Source organism: Drosophila bipectinata, chromosome XR, assembly GCF_030179905.1.
Source record: "Drosophila bipectinata strain 14024-0381.07 chromosome XR, DbipHiC1v2, whole genome shotgun sequence".
Taxonomy (NCBI): Eukaryota; Metazoa; Arthropoda; class Insecta; order Diptera; family Drosophilidae; genus Drosophila; species Drosophila bipectinata.
The window spans coordinates 8,286,564-8,306,682 of NC_091735.1; positions in this window are offsets into that span (position 1 = coordinate 8,286,564).

Here is a 20,119-nt window from a genome sequence, read left to right on the forward strand (position 1 = left end):
AATAAACACAAAATCAATAAATAGAAGAAAACAGCGACGCTTGGCACAACTAGCTGAATTAGATGAAACTGCATGTGATGATTTGAGAATTGCTTCTGAAACAAGAAAGGAAAGCTAACTTCGGGCGGAGCCGAAGTTGAACCCTTGCAGTTAAAACCGGATATATATCGCAAACATCGGATATAGTCGGCCGATCCTTATGAGAATATGATAATATAACTCAAGTTATTATTATATAGAATCTAAAAAAAGTCCCAAACTTCTATCTTCAAAAATACCAAAGTTGGTATTTCTATCAAAAACCATTTCCGATCGTTCAGTTATATGACAGCTATAAGATCAGCCGGTCGTTATAAAATTTGGTACGTCGGATTAACTGACCGAAAATATAATCTGTACCAAGTTCCAACTTTCTATATTCAAAAACACGAAAGTTGGGTCAATTCCGATCGTTCAGTTATATGGTAGCTATAGGATATAGTAGGCCGATCCTTATGAAATTTGATAGGTCTGATTATCTGACCAAAAGTATTATTTGTACGAAGTTTAAGACTTCTATCTTCAAAAACACGAAAGTTTGGTTATTTCCGAACGTTCAGTTACAAAATTTGGCATGTCGTATTATTTTGCCATGTGAAATTTGAACTCTCTAACTTTAAAAACACTAAAGTTTTACCATTTCCGATCAATCAGTTATATGACAGCTATAGGATATAGTCGGCCGATCCGAGCCGTTCCAACTTATATACTGCGTGCAAAGGAAAGAAGGGTGTGTGCAAAGTTTCAAGTCGATAGCCTTAAAACTGAGAGACTAGTTCGCGTAGAAACAGACAGACAGACGGACAGACAGACGGATAGACGGACCGACGGACAGACGGACATTGAACGCAGAAAGGGAATACATGCAACTAACTTGAGTTATATTATCATATTCTCATAAGAATCGGCCAACTATATCCGATGTTTGCGATATATATCCGGTTTTAACTGCAAGGGTATATTAACTTCGGTTCCGCCCGAAGTTAGCTTTCCTTTCTTGTTTTTATGTAATTTAAGATTTATTGATTTGTTGGCCCCCCTTAATACAGACATTTTTTCAAAAATCACGTATGAACAGTTAATACTGAAGGTACAACGCTGGACGCAGCATTCAACGAAAACTCCTCCTACCGCACAGTCAACACACAACATTTTCCCAGGGGCATTATTTGACACCTGTCGCCGACGAATGGAACGGAATGTAGGTTAACCTGTGGTTGAGCGCTTGCTCGCTTGCATTTATTTGTATGGTAAAACAATTGATTATGTTTTAATAAATTTGCAAAATCAATATTAAAAATTAAGTGCAGTAATTACTTAAATGGCTATTTACTTTACCAGAGCCCAATGCAAATATTTTGCTATCAACAACTTACAGAATTTCAGGCCCTGCCGACACGTCGAGTGCGAGAGTAAGTATGGGTCTCAGTGTGGAGTGTATGCGGACGCCGCGGGCTTGTGTGCAAATGTACAGATGAATGTGTTCGCACACAGTCATGTGCATAAATTTTACCTGCTGCATTGTATAAATATTTACGCAATACATACACGCAAAATGCGTAAAGCTTGTTGTCAACAACATAATCAACAACATCGCCACCGTCACCGCCAGACAATCGCCAATAGCAGCGGAACAGCCACGAACCAAAAGCCTCAAAATCCCAGACTTCCAAGCTGCTATTCATCCAATTTCTCACGCACTGCCATATCAGGAACCATCAGGAAATCAGAACCATCTAGGATGCTAGGGCCCACCAAGCTAGATGGCGTTTGATGCTGGATCTTCGGGCCTGGTGTATTACCTTGCACCCGTCGTGCTTTGGTCGAAACTGTCAAAAAAAAATTACGAACGAAATTCACATTGCTTTTGCAAGTCGCAGAAGTTCGAAAATATCATCTTATCTTTTTCATCTCGTTTCTCGTCAAAAAGCATCACATATTGTGTCCATGAGCATAAACCGGTTAGGAGAACTGACTCTGACTAAACGTTGCACGAAATTGGTGCAAAAAGTGATGAAGCAGAAAATAAAAAAAAGTCGCGTCCTCGCTAAAATCAAACTTAAAGCGATTAAATCTTCATTGAACTTTTAACTTATCGTCCAGAATTATTAGCCTAATCATTAAAAGCGTCCACCAAAGTTTCTTAAAACGGAAAAGTGCAAAACTGAAAAGTATATAATAAAAACGATTTGCATATTTTCCGTTTTTTTTTGTGATTAATTAAATTACTTTACACAAATTAAAGCGACCACATCAATACAGCATCAAAGGCGCACCGTTCTCATTGTCTGCATCAAGTGGGGTGGCCAGTAGACGCTGGTAAGACGGCTGAAAAGGATGTAGGGGCAACCCAAACAATAACAGTTGCCGTCCGCATTCAAATAAAACCAGCCAACAATGCTCTCGTCTGTAATGGGGAGGACAAAACAAAAGGGGCGTGGTTCAAGTGGTGCGTTGATGTGGGGTTCATCGAACATACATATACTACAAAAAAGTTCGAATTCTGTCTAAAGTCCATGGGTTAAAAATGAATCCAGAAAAAATAATTTTATTTTTCGTTTGGAAAATGGAATAACATATTTAGCTTTTTGACAATATTCGCTAAGGTTTACTCATTTTAAAACATCCCGCTCAAAACAATTTTTGCTTGAGTATGATATTTGTCACTCTGAATCGTATTTATCCAAGTAAAAGCCATGATGCAATTATACAGATCCGGATCCGTTGCAGCGAAAATTTTTTCTTAAAATTGACACCAAATAAAAACAATATACTCTTGTGTATTGTTTACGGTTTAAAAACTTCATGACGAGATCAAATACCAGTGACAAACGCACATGGCACGCCTAAAATATCTGATATTAATTTTTTTGACGAAAAAATTTAATAAACATACATATGTAGGCACACAAAACTACCAAGAATCGTAAATAATGATTATTGATATAATTATTATACCCGGTAGAGTACTTTCGTAGAGAACTAGGGTTCTCTATATATATCCTTTATTTAACTATATCCTATAGCTGATTGATCGGAAATGGTATAACTTTGGTGTTTTTAGAGTTAGAGAGGTCGGATTTTGCATGAGTGCTGTTTTTAATAATACGCAAAATAATACGAAATACCAAGTTCATAAGGATCGGCCGACTATATCCTAAAGCTGCCATATAACTGAACGATCGGAAATGACCCAACTTTTGTGTTTTTGAAGATAGAAAGTTAGACCTGCGTATAGATTGCATTTTTGGTCAGTTGATCCGACCTACCAAATTTAAAAACGATCGGCCGACTATATCTTATAGCTACCATATAACTGAACGATCGGAAATGGTATTTGGTATCAACTTTTGTTTTTTTTTGAAGATTTGGGGCTTTGTTTTCGATTTTTTATTGAAATTAATTGGTTTTATTATGATATTCTCATAAGGATCGACCAACTATATCGGATGTTTTTGATATATATCCGGTTTTAAATGCAAGGCTCCGCCTTGCTCCGACTTCCGGCTCCGCCCGAAGTTAACTTTTCTTTCTTTTTTATTAAAAAGTGATTCTTTTTTCTGTCGACTCCAATGTCCCCTCTAGTTCTAATTTAATTAATCAGTTATTTTAACTTTCACCCAAATTCTCTCTAAATTCAACCAATTGTTGGTAACTTATTGAACTCTTAAAAACAATATCTTTCGATTCGTACACCATTTATTTAGATTGGACTCACATTGAATATTTTGAATTGTTGTAACCGACATAGGAAAACTTTTGTTTCTATAAGATATTCCATCTATGTATTATTTAACATTTGGTATTAATTACAAGTGTCATATAAAAGTTGAAGTCCAGTAATTAATCACTCAGTAATCTTTATGGTCCAGAAAAGCGAAAATCATTGTGCTTCATTTCGTGAACACACGAAATTTAAAGTTTCGTGTTTTCTAAATGACATTGGGAATATACATATATATGCACATAGAACATACTCCCACCAGCCACTACTGCCGAAGGTCGGAGGTAAAAAGATGTGATACAGCTGGTTCTCGGATAGCTTTGTAATCGGTTTCGGGCAAACCCAATTAGCACTTACCCACTAGGTTGTCAGAAACAAAACAGAAGCCATTTTTCTATTCTTTGTAGAATTATTGTTGACACAAGGAACGCTGTATACCTCAAAATCCAAGACATCCTTCCATGTGAGATCTCCAAAAAATACCTCCGCCATGCGCTTAGATCACATTATTATCATCGAAGAGTTTTAGAACACAATGTTTGTTAATGTGTTAATTGCCCTTGCTGATGTTTTTCTTGAAAAGTGATCCTTTTTCTACTTGACACGACCCAACCCCGATCGCGACCCAACCTTATTCGGGTCGACCTGAAAAGATCCTAATAACAACAGATCGATCCTACAAAATACATTAGATTAAACAGCCTCGCCGACATAAGCTTTATGATGATACTCGGCTAGCACCCGTCCCGGGCCTCGATTCTCTGGGTGAACATGTTTAGCCTCACAAGATTAGTTCGTGGGTCGTTCAGTGTGTCCTGCGATCGTAAACAGAAATTCGGTAGCATGTTTTTCCAACATGTCGCCCAATTTACCCTTTTACGGTTTTTTCTATTTATCTATTTAGTTACATTGCCTTTCCTTTATCGTTCCTTTGTAAAACACCACAGTCTCGGACGTGTAAAAATACAAGTTTACGTGAGAAGGATATCGAATGTATGCGAAATTTCGGACAGACTAAAATAAATACCATAACTCTGAAAATTTAACGTCGATTTAATTGTTGAAAATGAAACGTAAACTTTAGCGGTGCCAAAGCTTTTATACATGCTTATGCTTATAGACATGCTTATATCAACTCAGGATGTGACCCTGATCAAGAGTATATATACTTTATAGTGTCAAAGATGTCTCCTTCATTGCGTTGCACTCTTTTGACTAAAATTATTGTACCCTCTACAAGCGTATGACAATTTTTAAAATTTAACAAGAAGTGGCCATGTCAAAATTCGGACATATATTAGATCTGCGCGGATACCAAACGAGTCTAAGTTCCAAATCTTATAGTTCTATCTCTTATATTCTTCGAGATTCACGTGTTTAAAATTTTAGCCCGTTTGTAAGGAAAATGGTATACATCGTCGATTTGTATGACATTTTTTTCAGATATAAATTACCTATTAAAATAGTTTGGCATCAACAGTTTTTTGGCGTTCATACGAACAGATGGACGGACTGACGGACATGACTACTTCCACTCGGCTGTTAATGCTGATCAAGAATACATACAAATATGTACTTTATGGGGTCGAACATGATTCCTTCTCTATGTTACATACATACATACATTCACACGACTACAATATACCCTTGTAATCTACGAGTACCGGATATAAGAATGCATAACTACAGAACAAATAAAGCTTTCTACCTTTTTGTTTTTGTTGCGTTTGACTAAAGCTTTTAAGACAAAGCAATTTTTGATATATTCCTTACATGTGGTATAATCTGCTGACTCAAAGTATAGTCCTATAAGTAGAGATGCCAATTTTGTACATCCCCCTGTGTACTGATGTGGGCGATTCTTTTAGGATTTGGAGTTTGTTCCTATAGTAGTAAGTGTTCTTACCACGTGTGCCAATGGCTTTTAAAAGGGGGTAATTTTAATCTTTAATACATTCATATTAATCATATCTAAAAATTATAGATTACGAATCCTGTATTAAATAATAATACTTAAACAAAAATGTGTATTTTGTCAACTGTTATCTACCAATTTAGTGAATGAGTAAGGGCCGGTTGAGCAGAAAAAATGGTTTTTTCTTTTGTCGGGTACTGTGTTTATGTTGTTTTTTTATCAATACCGAAATTAACCGACTGCACGAGTGTTGCTTCTTTTTCTGCCGTTTTCAACAAACATAAAATCAATTACACAAGCTTCATTAAGCTCTCAGGTATACACAGGAGTGGGTTTGTTTGGGTGCGTGTGTGTTAAACGGTGGCCTTTCCTTTGGCATACCTGTGCGGAAAGCCGCAGGGAAATGAACCGAATCGTTCAGTGGAAGAGAAGCGGAATGAAAAGAGTTGAAATCAGCGTACTGAACTCTCGCACAAGTGGAAAAGTCAAAGACTCAATTATTTTTATAAAACGCTTTATTCCACATTGAAATGGTAAAATCTTCCTAAACGAAATTTTTTTCAGTTAAGTCTAAACTTTAGGAAGACAGTATTTGTAGAACACTTAATTCAGTAGGTTAAATTCATTTCTTAAAAAAAGATCAATTCAGATCAAAAACTATTCACCTTTTTAAAAGACAATTTATATCTAGGAACAAAAAATCAGTCAGATTGCCCGAATTAAAAGGGGGCTAGGGGATTGCTTCTGTATAATGCGGATTTTGAGGTACTATGGAGGTAAGAATACGACCCACGAAGATCTTGTTCGTTCGTTTTGTCAAAAACTTTTGATAAATCAATGGAATGTTATAATATGTTAAAAAAGATTGTAGTTGTTGAGCTTGAGTTATTTTGGGTAATTACACATTAACTATTTTGGTTGTCACATTCATATGAGTCCGTATCCTTAACAGTAGCAGTACCGTAGGATACCAAATCCACTTTGATACCCGCTTTCTTTGAAAACCCCACTTATGTAAGCCCATGAACTTTCTTCCTGTCGACTCTCCCTTTGGCACCTGATGCCTTAATTTAGCATAAGTGATTGATGCTTCTAGAATTTTTCAATTTCAGCAGCGACCCTTTTTAGAAGAAAAGGTGGTAGAGTAGATGACGAACGTAAAATATTATCGGTTCAAAATTATTAAAATTAAAATTCCCAAAGTTGGAAGCTATTGAATTTGCAGTATATAATACTTTAACAAAATTAAGAAATTCTGGAAATTATGGCATTTTTACAGCTCTTAATTTACTGTGGATAGTATGTAACTATCCACATATGTAGTTTGTGGATTTAAAAAGGTATATATTATATATATACCTTGAGAATTTTTACTTCTTGTATTTTGCCAATACTCCTTAGAACCGAGAAAGTTACCAAAAATTACCTTCTAATAATGTAAATTAAAGAGTGTACCATCCATTACAAAGTATCGAATAAACAGTAACGTGGACAAACCCCTTTACAGTTAATGGCTAGGTTAAGTAGAGTAGGTTAGGTTAAGTAGAGTATTCATCTATTTCGAAATATTAGCTGATGCTAAACAAGGAAAAGCTTTGCCCACAAATATTTGGATTTGGACCGCAATGTTTCTCTTCCAAAAGTTTTGGTTTTTTTAGTTTAACGAAAGGCCTCAACCATCATGATCCTCGGAGCCGGGTGTTTACCCATTAAGTTCCTTTTATTGACATCGACGTCACCGACTTCGGTGATGAAACGTAAGGAAGGAACATCAAAGCTAAATTTGCCTTGTCCTTCCCCTTCCACCAAAGCTGGGCTATTTGTTTATTTGCCTGTTGGGTGGGTTGCTTGTTTCGAATGTTTGCACACCCAGCGACTTAAGGGCAGCATTATTCTGATCCCTTGATGGACTCGCCTCGCATTATAAAAATCAATGAATTAACATTAACATGCAAAAGAATTTGACCACAAAAAAGAAACAAATGTACAACGGTTAATGGTGGGGCAACCTATGCCTATTTGTATACGTGGCGTTAGCCACCCCATTACTTGTCAGATTCCGCATCCCATATCTAAAATCGCAGAGCCCAGGGGCAGAACAACTGGCCGTCCAACATCCAATCCCTTGTATGCATACACTTGATTACTGGTGTTTTTACCCGAGTTGTATTTGTTTTTTATGGTAATATTTCCCCCCTTTTATTTCCAGCTATGATACTATGTATGTGCCTGTCTACATTAACGTCACACAGTATTCATATAGTGGCATTTGAGTGCTGGGCTCTTTTCTCTCCAACGAGGTGGTGCATTCACTAGATGACAAAGGACTCCGCCCGCAGAAATCATTTCAATCGCAAATTTAATCATTCTAAACAGTTACCCCAACTGCCACTTGATTCATGTCACTGCATTTCAATTGGCGTTTTTACCCATAAACACCCAAGCTAAGCCCAAAGGAGAATCCTCTGAATCTAACCCATTCTTGATTTCTCACATCAATTCATTTGCATAAAACGGCAATATTTGACCGATTGGCCCATATGTTGCGATTGGTTCTATAATATAATCTTTACTTTCACCGATTGCCCAAAATCGAATAAGTATAACAGATTTTAAGAGTAGCGATTATAAAAAGTATTTTTTCAGATCATTGTATTTTTTCAGATCATTGCAATAATGCATTCAAACGTATGCAACAAACCCTTTCTAAGTATTCTACACGGAAATAATATAGCTCCATCGCTTTCAGTCGCTCAGATCCACCTTCTTGTTTCACATTTTTAGTCTTGGTAAATAAAGTAACCTAAAGATGTTTAGCTTTTTATTCCCTTGCAGATGGTATTATAATTTTGTCCAAAAGTGTGCGACGCATTGAAGGACGCATATAATGTATATATATTCTTGATTAGGATCACCTCCTGAGTTGATATAAGCATGTCCGTCTGTCTGCTTCCACGCGAACTAGTCTCTTAGTTTTAAAGCTATCGACTTTAAACTTTGCACACTCCCTTCTTTCCTTTGCACGCAGTATATAAGATAGAAAAATGGAACTTAGTACAGATTATATTTTTGGTCAGTTAATCCGACCTACCAAATTTCATACATGTAACTGTCATATAACTAAACGATCGGAAATAGTTTTTGGTAGAAATACCATCTTTGATATTTTATTGTAATCAATTGGTTTCATTATGATATTCGCATAAGAAGCGGTCAACTATATCCGATGTTTGCGATATATATCCGGTTAAAATTGCAAGGGTATATCAACTTCGGCTCCGTCCGAAGTTACCTTTCCTTTCTTGTTTCATTCTAACACGATTCGCTTTGTGAATTATTTGTATACCCGGGTCTCTAAAAGGGTATATTTCATTTGTGGGAATGTATGTAACATAGAGTAGGAATCATCTCAATGTTTATTCTTGATCAGCATAAAAAACCGATGTTTGCGTGACTGTCCGTCCGACTGTATGAACGCGTTGATCTCGGAGACCAAAAAAGCTTTAGCTACAAGCTATAGGAGCTAAAGGACTTGCATGGAGACTCCTATAATACACACTTCTATAATTTCCTTATTTAAATGAGGAATTTTAAACATTTGTATCAGGACAGGCTTTTTCATTTTTGAACTCCTTAATCTCGGAAACTTTAGAAAATATAATTATCCGATTATGAACATAGACTCGTTTGGTATCCCCGCAGATCTGGATTTCTTCAGTTTGTATTTAAAAAACATAAAAAAAAGTGCAATTAAATTTATTTTTCCTGAGAATTTATTTTATAGATTGTATATCTTTATTATACCCTTGCAGAGGGTATTATAATTTTGTCCAAAAGTGTGCAACGCAGTGAAGGAGACATCTCCGACCCTATAAAGTATATATATTCTTGATCAGGATCACCTCCTGAGTTGATATGACCATGTCCGTCTGTCCGTCTGTCTGTCCGTTTCTACGCGAACTAGTCTCTCAGTTTTAAAGCTATCGTCTTGAAACTTTGCACACACCCTTCTTTCCTTGGCACGCAGTATATAAGTCGGAACGGCCGGGATCGGCCGACTATATCCTATAGCTGCCATATAACTGATTGATCGGAAATGGTATAACTTTGGTGTTTTTAGAGTTAGAGAGTTCAAATGACATGAGAGCTATTTTTGGCAAAATATTAGGACATGCCAAATTTCATAAGGATCGGCCGACTATATCCTATAGCTGCCATATAACTGAACGATCGGAAATGACCCAACTTTTTTTTTTTTTTGGTCAGTTTATCCGACCTACAAAATTTCATAAGGATCGGCCGAATATATCGTGCCAACATTTTTTTTTTTTTGGTCAGCTTATCCGACCTACAAAATTTCATAAGGATCGGCCGACTAAATCCTATAGCTGCCATATAACTGAACGATCGGAAATAGTATTTGGTAGAAATATCAATTTTCGTATTTTTGAAGATAGAAGCTTGGGACTTTTTTTTTTAGATTTTTTATTGTAATTAATTGGTTTTATTATGATGTAATCATAAAGATCGGCCAACTATATCCGATGTTTGCGATATATATCCGGTTTTAGCTGCAAGGGTATATCATCTTCGGCTTCGCCCGAAGTTAGCTTTGCTTTCTTGTTTGTATATATCTTTGATTTATCTTTGATTGTATATATCTGGTTGAAGAGATAAGTACCGGGACCCGGGTATCATGTATTTTCGAAACTCGACTAGAGCCGTCCTTTCTTTTTTTTTATACCCTTGCAGAGGGTATCACTGTGCGCGATAGTTCACATGGTGGCGAACCGCATGCCTTACCGTGCGCGTGAAAACACTATACATATATAGCCGCAGTATTACAAATTTTCTGTGTGCGTCTGATCTGAATGAGGCATATGTACAATATATATATATATTTTTATTTACTCAATACTGACTAGAGGGGACATTGGAGTCTCCAGGCAAAAGATGTTTTTCTAATAACATTCTTATTTTTAAAAAGCGTTGATTGACGCCTCAATCATACCAATTGTTGAACAATCAAGTTATTCAAGATAAGCCGAGTTTTCTTCTTCTTTAAAATAAAATGTAATGTGTCCTTCTATTTGTCTGTTTGCACTATTTGGTTTCCCACGATCCGAAAAAAATTGGAGATCTTAGTTACTTAAATACAACAAAATTTTTAATTTAATAGTCTTCGAGAACCATGCGTTCAAGCTTTTAGGCCGCTGGTATGGGAAACGTTTTACAAGGTGTGTGTCAAAAGTTTCCGAACTTTTCAAAAAGGGCATTTTCTGGTGCCGCCATTTTTGTGTGAGTATATGCGTTTGAAAGATACATTATTCACCGATTTTCCCTCCAAATTTCAAGACGTTTGGAGCAGTGGAATTGGAATTATTGCGTTTTAAGTGACAGTACCTTGTGTTAGTTGGTCGACGAAAAATCATGGAGCAAAGAGCGGTTATTAAGTTTTGTTTTAAACTCGGTAAAACTTTCACCGAGACTCATAAATTGATGAAACAAGTTTATGGTGATGATTGTCTATCCCGTACCTCAACTTACGAGTGGTTTATTCGTTTTAAAAATGGTCGTGAAATCCTGGAAGACGACGAACGTTCGGGCCGTCCGAAAAGTGCTGTTATTGATGAAAACATTCAAATTGTTCGTGATTTTGTCAAAAAAGAACCAAAATCTTCGTTGAGATACATGGAAATGGAGTTGGAGATATCCTATAAGTCTATTCATCGCATTTTGATTGAGCATTTGGGTATGCGGAAGGTTTGTGCACGGTTTGTTCCACACACACACACAGAGCACGAAAAGGTGACCGATTTGACAATGACTTGTGACCGATTTTTTAACAAAAAATCACATTCTTACCGTCAACCACTCACCATATTCACCTGATTTAGCTCCGTGTGACTTTTTCCTATTCGGAAAATTAAAATTGGCAATGAAAGGAAGATATTTTGATGACATAAAGTCCATTGAAAAGGCGACGACCGACATACTAAAGGCCATCCCGGTTGACGAGCTAAAACACTCATTCGAATCACTTTTAAATCGTGCAAATCGTTGTATTGAGTCGGAGGGAGACTATTTTGAATAAATGCAAAGTTTCATTCCAAACTATTTTGTAGTTTTTTTTCTTTTTGAAAAGTTCGGAAACTTTTGACACACACCTTGTATATATGACTATATCTCCTTTAAAAATGGGCCGATTTGGGTGAAATTTCGGGTATAAATTACCTATAGAAATAGTTTGGCATCAAAAGTTTTTCATTAATCCTTTCTGTACCGGCGTTACAGAAATTTTTGATTTATGGGAGCGGAAGAAGCGTGGTAAATATAGTATGTGAAAACAATTGAACTGCGTAGGCATTATAGCGGGAATTTTTCCTATGCCAAATTCTATAACTCCATATCTGATACGGACGAACAGACAGACATGGCTATATCGACTCGGCTTTTGATGCTGTCCAAGAATAAATCTTACATATGTACATATATTTTGTGGGAGTAAAGATTCCTTCTCTATGTTACATACATTCCGACGACTACAACATACCCCTGTACTCTACTAGTACCGGGTATAAAAACATCTTGGCGAGGTAAAATAACAGTGACGAGGTCGCCAGCTAGCCCAAAATATCTGATATATCTGGGAACAAAAAATTCAATAGAGGTATATAAATCTACACATAAAAAACTATTCTTGTTCGGCACGTGCAAAAAAAAACTACATAAAATAGTTTTGATGTTAAAAAATGCATCCTTCGTTTCTTACAAAGAACACTATTTGAATGTTACTTTTATCCATTTGTAACACAGCCCTCCACACCCTATGCAAATTAACAACCGTTAGATGGATGACACGGCCAACTCCATAATCATAGGCAACAAGCACAAATCATCGTGTCACTCGCATATCATGTAGATCTGTCCCCTCATGACAAGCATTGGACAGCGCAAATTTCCTCAGTATTCCGAGCTCGCATCGGCATCGGGAGTGTGGCCAACGATGGTCGAGAACATTGATCCTATTTCAAATGTCAAGTTACCTCGACGTGCCGCAAAACTAAGCTCTCTCGACTCCAACTGCTTGACTGTCACATCTCAATAGCCCTCTAGTGGTTTCCAATTGTCTCCAAAAATACCCGCATTCGCATCCCTCAAAGCCGGCGAACGCACATTTGCCGCCACACATGCGAGTCAATAGGAATCGCATTTGAAATTTTTAAGGCCTTGTACGTTTTCTGTAATATTTCATAATGCTAAAGGAGCACCCAGCATACAGACAACTTGAACCACGTCTCCCGAAGTTGGAATGCCCTTAAACTTTTCGACAAATTTTGCATCTGTTCCTTCTCAAGACCTTGTCGTTGTGGAGTGACCTGTTTCTAAGGGGTTCCGTAAAAAATTTAACGGAGTATGGATACGCACATACAAGCTAAGTGATTTTGAAATAATGGAATGGATGGAAACAAAATAATGGAAACAAAATCTTACCTTTATTTTGATAACCCTGAATAAAAAAAACGGGGTGGCAGATTTTCCTTTTATTAATTTATTTGTATATTTTTTATATTTATACATTTTATTTAGGGTTATGTTCAAGAATAGAGTCAAGGCTAAGTTTAAGTAAGAGGATTCTTTTTTTGCAGACTTTGGGCAAAAATTACCAAAAGAGAAATTAAAATCGGCGTAAAATTTTGAATAACCGATACCATATATTCGGCTATAAAAGACACCCACTTGGCGGTCTTTTTCGACTTCTTCATCCCCGCGACTTCAAGTCAGTCATGTCAGCATCGTGACATCATCCAATTCACAGACTTAAAAGTAAATAGATCCCAAGAGATGAGTTCGCATCATTCCTGTCTCATTCCTTCTCTTATGCCTTTTTCCTTCTCATTTTTGACTTGTCCCTTACCCCATTCCACATTTCCCACTCCCATTGCCTTTTCACATTTCCATTTCCATTCCATTCTGTTTCGTTGCCCGCACGACTGTTCGTCTCAAGTGACATTGCTGCCAAGGATCATCTCATAATGTGGCAAACGCTTAACTTCAGCTGTCTTAAAACCCATCTTCCCGCTAACCCTCTCCCCATCCCACCACCTACATCGTCGTATGTATTTGTATTCGCAATGGGGCACTGACGGATTGGCTGAGCCGATGTTCTTGGCTCTATACTCCTGGCTCCGAGCTGTGCGATCTGAACGTGGACCTCCCCGCGACGGGTAGAGGATAGCGGTCCTCGTTTCGGTATCCACCGCTTCCAGCCACTTGACATTTTTACAATCTCGTATTCATGTCAATTTTGCGGTTTGTGGTTGCACACGAGTATGTGTTCTATTCTCCGGAGTACGAACGCCCTTTACTGGCGTCATATTCTGTATGCACGGGGAAACAAGGGAAAGAAAGCAAACATCTGAAATACTAGCCATAAATAGCCGTTGACTACTTTGGCAATTTTCTTAGCCTCATGCCCATGCACCCAATGGTATATTTAACCATGAACAAAATATAGGTTGTATATGCCAATGCACTTGGTCCCCTCACACGAGTTGATATTGACATGTTTGCCACTCTTAAAAACTTATATGTACATATATGTATATACATACATATCTATATAAATATTTATATACATATATAATTATATTTGGGCCATTTTTTACACCCTTAAAGAGGGAATTATAATTTTGGTCAAAAGTTTACAATAAAGGAGACATCTCCGACCCTATAAAGTATATATATTCTTGATCAGGATCACCTCCTGAGTTGATATGAGCATGTCCGTCTGTCTGTCCGTCTGTCTGTCCGTTTCTACGCGAACTAGTCTCTCAGTTTTGAAGCTATCGTCTTGAAACTTTGCACACAGTTTCTTCTTTCCTTTGCACGCAGTATATAAGTCGGAACGGCCCGGATCGATCGACTATATCCTATAGCTGCCATATAACTGATTGATCGGAAATGGTATAACTTTGGTGTTTTTAAAGTTAGAGAGTTCAAATTTTACACGAAAGCTATTTTTGCTATTTTTGCAACGAAAGCAAAACATTACGACATGCCAAATTTCATAAGGATCGGCCGACTATATCTTATAGCTGCCATAAACCTGAACGATCGAAAATGACCCAACTTTCGTGTTTTCGAAGATAGAAAGCTGGAATTAAGTACTGCTGGAAGCTGGAATTAAGGCTAGTTGATCCAACCTACCAAATTTCATTAGGATCGGTCGACTATATCCTATAGCTGCCATATAACTGAACGATCGGAAATGGTATTTGGTAGAAATATCAACTTTCGTATTTTTGAAGATAGAAGTTTGGGACTTTTTTTAGATTTTTTATTTTAGGTAATTGGTTTTATTATGATGTAATCATAAGAATCGGCCAACTATATCCGATGTTTGCGATATATATCCGGTTTTAACTGCAAGGGTATATCAACTTCGGCTCCGCCCGAAGTTAGCTTTCCTTTCTTGTTTTGATTTTTTATTGTAATTAATTGGTTTTATTATGATGTTATCATAAGATATACGATACGATTTACGATATATATCCGAAGTTAGCTTTCCTTTCTTGTAACGAAAGTTGAATCTTATAGATTCTGATAAGAATTCCAATTGGTGCAAATATTATTTTTGGGGATTTTTTTTTTTTTTTAATTTTTTCTGAAGAAATTAAAAACAAAAAATAGCTAGAAAAATATGATAAGAGAATTTTCTGGAACCAATATTAAAATGTTATTTATTAAAAGTTCCTCATAATTATAACCGGTACTTGTAAACAAGGGTACAAGGCTATATTTTAGTCTAAAAGTATATAAGTTATAAATATATATATATAATATATACTTTATATATAGATAAAGTATATCATATATTGATCAGCATCAACAGCCGAGTCAATATAGCCATTTCCGCCTATCCGTCCGTCCTTCCGTCTGTCCCTATGAACGCCTGGCTCTCAGAGGCTACATAAGATAGAGCTATAGGATGTAGACTCCTGCAGTTCAAGTTTGTTTCAAAATTTCGAACGCGTGGATTTCAAAGACTATAAGAGATAGAACTAACAGGATATATATCGCAAACATTGAATATAGTTGGCCGATCTTTATGATACCATTTCCGATCGTTCACTTATACGGCAACTGTAGGAAATAGCTTATATATTTATAAAATATATATAAAACAAAATTCCGACTAATATACTGAGTGCAAAGGAAAAAAGGGTATGTGCAAAGTTTAAAGTCGATAGCTTTAAATCTAAGAGACTAGTTGGCGTACAAACAGACAGACGGTCAGACAGACAAATAGACGGACATGCTTGTATCAACTTATAGGTGATCCTAATCAAGAATATATATACATTATAGGGTCGGAGATGTCTCCTTCACTGCGTTGCAAACTCTTGACCAAAATTATAATAATCCCTGCAGGGGTATAAAAATGTATAAAAAAAAGTGTGCAAAAAAAGTTTAAGGCTGAACATTCGCACTTTTTCGATTTGGTCAAATTTAATAGATTCCCTATACAAATACATACATACTTTCATAGACCTTGTATTTTTTGGTTGTGGTTGACCTTTCTGGAGAATTACCCATATGTATTTCGGTTCCAAAATTTATAAACCAATATATCTTAACTGCCGATATTGGTAGTCTTCCCAAGGTCAATTATTGTTTGCCTTTCATGTAGCTTTATTTTGATCTCCATCTGCATCTAAATCATCATTCAAATTCGGGTCAAAAATGTACGTTCATTTGTTCCATGTCCCTTGAGTAAATAAATTGATTAAATACTTTAAATATTTATTTTATAGGTCATGGTTCTTGCATTTAAATTTGAATAATACATTCGATTACATATGATTAAATATATTTACATACATACATAAATCCATAAATAGCCAAGAGAATCAGTAAAATAGATTTGTCTGCCACAAATACAGCAATGCTTAAAAATATGAAACAACTATTTTCAATAATAAAGGAGGCAGTAAAAAATTCAAAATAGACTCGATCGCAATGTCCATACATACGCATGACTTGGCTGATCTTAGTCATGAAATCTAAAAGATTTGCACACCTATGCAGGCAATCAGTGCAATGTACTGACAGACAGCCCGATTGATGCGGATCATAGTTATTTACATATACATTTTTTTACAATCAAAAAAGGGCAAAACAGACATCCCGAAAGCCTCGTCCCTTTTGCCTTACAGCAACCTAACATATTTGTTAAATTAAGTTGTTATAAAGCATGCATTGACATTGCAATGAATAAAGAAAAAACAAAAAAGGAAAGCTAACTTCGGGCGGAGCCGAAGTTGACATACCCTTGCAGTTAAAACCGTTTATATATCGCAAACATCGGATATAGTTGGCCGACCCTTATGAGAATATCATAATAAAACCAATTAGTTACAATAAAATATCTAAAAATTGGGTCTATCTAAAACACAAAAGTTGGGTCATTTCCAATCGTTCAGTTATATGGCAGCTATAGGATAAAGTCGGCGGATCCCGACCGTTCCGACTTATATACTGCGTGCAAAGAAAAGAAGATTGTGCGCAAGAAGATTTCAAGTCGATAGCTTTAAAACTGAGAGACTAGTTTGCGTAGAAACAGACGCACAGACAGAAGGACATGCTCATATTAACTCAGGAGGTGATCCTGATCAAGAATATATATACTTTATAGGGTCGGAGATGTCTCCTTCAATTCGTTGCATACTTTTGACCAAAATTATAATACCCTCTGCAAGGGTATAATGATCTAAGTCTATGAAAGGATTCACATAATTTGGTCAAAAACTGGTCATTCTGAGCAAATTTTCTTATTATATTATGAAAACCTTTTGGACACGTCAGATTAAAACGCTATAGTTTCTGGAAAACAAAATATTTTGGCTAACTTAAAGAAAACATGCCGTAATTCTAAAAACGAATTATTGTTTTTTATTGTTTGCAGCTAACAATATTTCGGTAAATACTATTATGTTCAACAGATTGGATAAGAATAAAATTATATTAATAAATAAGAAGACTGTACTGTGCTATGCGAATGTCCCGCACCTTATGTTCCCGTACATAGTATCGTGTATCGTGTTCCCGAATGTACCTTTTTTGAAAAAGTTTTCATTCGCAGAAAACTGTTTTAAAAGGGTCTGACCTTTTTCAAATGACACTTTGCAGCGACACCTTAGATGGCAATGCCATATTTCCGTACTAGAGCTGGTACTGCTTTATGTTAGTGAGGCTCAGTTCACTCGACCTCTTAATAGTGGAGCCGTCTAAATTTTTCGACCAGGCTGTTCCGAATATGCGAGACATATGCGTTTGTCGAATGGTATTCCCAGGTAGGATCAGACCTGGGCAGCAGTCTCTTCGGATAGTTATATACATATATATGTACGTAATTATGGATCCATATTTGTACCCTTAACAAGAAAGCAAAGCTAACTTCGGGCGGAGCCGAAGTTGATATACCCTTGCAGTTAAAACCGGATATATATCGCAAACATCGGATACAGTTATAATCAGTATAACTGATTATACAGTATAAGTATATAATCCAATTTATTACAATAAAAAATCTAAAAAAAAGTCCCAAGCTTCTATCTTCAAAAATACGAAAGTTGATATTTCTACCAAAAACCATTTCCGATCGTACAGTTATATGTCAGCTATAAGATATAGTCAACCGATCGTTATGAAATTTGGTAGGTCGGATTAACTGACCAAAAATATAATCTGTACCAAGTTCCAGCTTTCTATCTTCAAAAACACGAAAGTTGGGTCATTTCCGATCGTTCAGTTATATGGCAGCTATAAGATATAGTCGGCCGATCCATATGAAATTTGGTAAGTCGGATCAACTGACCAAAAATAGAATCTGTACTAAATTCCAGCTTTCTATCTTCTAAAACACGGAAGTTGGGTCATTTCCGATCGTTCAGTTATATGGCAGCTATAGGATATAGTCGGCCGATCCATATGAAATTTGGTAAGTCGGATCAACTGATCAAAAATAGAATATGTACTAAATTCCAGCTTTCTATCTTCTAAAACACGGAAGTTGGGTCATTTCCGATCGTTCAGTTATATGGCAGCTATAGGATATAGTCGGCCGATCCTTATGAAATTTGGCATGTCGTAATATTTTGCCAAAAATAGCTTTCATGTCAAATTTGAACTCTCTAACTCTAAAAACACCAAAGTTATACCATTTCCGATCAATCAGTTATATGGCAGATATAGGATATAGTCGGCCGATCCGGCCGTTCCGACTTATATACTGCGTGCAAAGGGAAGAAGGGTGTGTGCAAAAGTTTCAAGACGATAGCTTTAAAACTGAAAGACTAGTTCGCGTAGAAACAGACAGACAGACGGACAGACGGACAGACGGACATGCTCCTATCAACTCAGGAGGTGATCCTGATCAAGAATATATATACTTTATAGGGTCGGAGATGTCTCCTTCACTGCGTTGCACACTTTTGGACAAAATTATAATACCCTCTGCAAGGGTATAAAAAGGGAACTATAATTTGGGTCAAAAGTGTGCAACACTCTAAAGAAGATTTCAGTGACATACATAATGCATATATGTATATGTATAAGCATGAAATAGGCATTTCCGTCGGTCTGTTTCTACGCGAACTAGTCTCTCAGTCTTTAAGCTATCATCGACTCAAACTTTGTCGGAAAGTTCGACTCATATACGTAACTCGGAACGGCTGGAATCGGACGACTACACCCATATACATATAACAGAAAATGGCATAACTTTGGTGTTTTTAGAGTGTTTATGATACACAGTTTTAATGGATTCTATTTTTAGCCAGATGATTCGATCGACCAAATTTGATAAGGATCGGCCGACTATATCTTATAGCTGCCATATAACTGAAAGATCGAAAATGAACCAACTTTCGTTTTTTTTTTAAAGATAGGAGCTTGGGACTTTTTCAAAATTTGTGTTGAAATTTATTTTATACACGACACGGTTCACATGACACTCGACTAAAATCAATTGTTTGTCCAATTTGTTAGATTGGAGAATTGGCGTGTTGTTTGAGTGACACTATTAAAAGTAATTTTCACAATTACAGGTCGTTTCTATGAAATCCATTGGACATAGTCGGCCGAACTTGAAAAAATGGTCCATATTGTTCGGCAATTTATTATCTTTAGAGCTGAAAAAGTGGGCAGAACCAGCCGTTCTGTCTTTTACCTGTAACAGAAGAAACGGTGTGTATGAGGTACAGATCGATGACCTTAGAACAGACACGGACTGCGGCTGGCGATAATGGTCCCAAACATACGAGAGTCAGATGTGTCGCCTCCAGTGCGTTATGCACACCTCTTAGAAAAATTTCCTACCAAGATCGAAGTTGGTATTGCGATGCTGATGAAACCGCAGCTGTTTTTATCAATTATAT